The following is a 2,427-nucleotide window of genomic DNA, read 5'->3' as shown; positions in this document are numbered from 1 at the left end:
ACAGTAGGTTGCTTCTTGCTCAACCATGATATACATGAACTACCAAGCATAAAACAAAAACCACTTGTGGACACCCGCGTGTCAAAACAACCAGCCCTATCTGAGTCCAAAAAAGCATGTAAGTCTGGCGGCAATGATCCCCCCTTGGGATAAAACAAGACAAGATGTAAAGTGCCACTAAGGTAGCGGAAAATCCTCTTGACAACCTGCCAATGCTTAGACCCTGGGCTATGCATAAATCTGCTGACTTGTGAGACTGCAAACTGAATATATGGCCCCGTGTTGCATACATAAATGAGGCAGCCAACAGCAGTTTGGTCATACAACAAGTGGGAGCAAAAGTCCCTTCATAATCTATGCCTTTTTGCTGTGCATAACCCTTTTCAACAAGTCGAGCCTTATGGCGATCGATCTCACCATCCGACTTGCGTTTCAACTTGTAAACCCACTTCGTACCAATGGCCTTTTTTCCAGGAGGAAAATCACATAAAGTCCATGTGTGATTTTCTATAAGTACATCATATTCTGATTGCATGGCAGCCATCCAATTTTCTGAATTCTGTGCTTTATCAAAAGACAAAGGCTCTCCAACATCATGTAAGCTAGAAACAACCAAAGCATAACAATCTGATGCATAAGATGCATGGCGAGAGCCTCAACGAGTACGGCTAGACAAAGGTGCATCCAATTTACTGTCACGCAAAGTGTGCACCAGCCATTTTGGCATACCTCTAGCCTGCTCATTTTCAGCCCTTTCCTCATCAAGTACATCATGTACATCTACATCAGTAATAGGCTGATCTATAACATTTTCAGAAACCCCCATAGGTTGTACATTTGCCTCATTGGAAATTCCATTCGTATTTCCACCACTGAAAAGAGGCAACAAAGTGTCATAAATGTCATGTGAGCTTACATTACTGTCTCTAGTACATGACAGCAAGGGCTGAATAGAATCTTCCACAAACACTACATCCCGTGAAACCAGAATATGCTTTGTTTGCAGATGATATAACCTGTAACCTTTGCTTTCAGCACTATAACCAACAAAAATACATTTGACAGCCTTTATCATCCAAGTTTCTGCGTTGTGTTTGTGGCACTAAAGCATATGCCAAACAGCCAAAAACACGCATGTGCTCAATAGAAGGCTTTCTATCATGCCATGCTTCATATGGAGTAATAGACTGCACAGCTTTCGTAGGACACCTGTTAAGTAGATGCGTGGCACACATGATGGCCTCAAGCCAAAAAGTATGGGGCAAAGCTTGACTTTTGACCATGCATCGTGCCATTTCCGTCAGTGACCTATTTTTCCTCTCAGCAACACCATTTTGCTGAGGTGTATAAGGCACTGTACATTGGTGTTTTATCCCACGACTCAGAAATGCATTAAATTCATGAGACATATACTCCCCCCCTCGATCAGTACGGAGGGTGCCCATAGTACATTTCCAGACATTTTCAGCCATAGCCAAAAAAAATTTGAAGCACATAAAAAATTCGGACTTCGCTTTAAGCGGAAATACCCATGCATGCCTGGAGTAATGATCAATGAAAGTCACGAAGTACAGGTAACTGTCCAAGGACGGAGTTTGCATGGGCCCACAAACATAACTATGCACAAGCTGCAACCTTTATGTGGCCCTAACTGAACCATCCTTTGGAAACTTAGAAGGCTACATTTTACCCAGAATACAGCCTTCACAAACATGTTTGACAGGTGCTTCAAGAGGCGGCAAAGAAGCAACCATATCAGATTTCTGCAACCGTAGAAAACTGGAAATTCAGATGACCAAAACGTGCATGCCAAAGTTTTGCATCTGAAATAGCCCTTGACTCTGCAATAGCATTTGCAAAATTTTGTCCACACTTGTCATACAAAGTGAGCTTATATAGCCCACGGCACAAAAGGCCAGATGCAACAATTTCATGACCAAAACTGAGATCATGAACTGTACATCTGTCATCCACAAATTTGACTACAAGTCCAAGTCTAGCAAGTGCAGATACATACAAGAGAATCTTCTTGATACCAGGTACATAAAGTGCATCAACAGGTGTGAAAGAACTGCCATTTGCAACAATAATCACAATCTTTTCAACTCCCTGAACTGGATAAGAGGCATTGTTGGCACAAGGTATTGAATTCCCATGAGGGACAGACTCGAGAGAGGTAAACAATTCACGATGTGAGGTAATGTGCTTTGTAGCACCACTGTCAAAATACCACACATGTGAATCTGCAGCAATTGACAAGCATGCATCATGGACAGCAGGATTGTAAGTGCACTCAGCCCTAAAAGCCCATTCTGCATCAACATCAACATTACACTCTCCTTTCACAGAAGACTCAACAATGGCTGCATTTGTAGTGGAACCAGCATTTGCAGTGGAACCACCCTCTTTCTTCTTAGCCTCTTTGGC

This window comes from Adiantum capillus-veneris, chromosome 29, assembly GCF_014529385.1.
Source record: "Adiantum capillus-veneris isolate H3 chromosome 29, ASM1452938v2, whole genome shotgun sequence".
NCBI classification, from domain to species: Eukaryota; Viridiplantae; Streptophyta; class Polypodiopsida; order Polypodiales; family Pteridaceae; genus Adiantum; species Adiantum capillus-veneris.
This window is presented reverse-complemented; position numbering follows the sequence as displayed.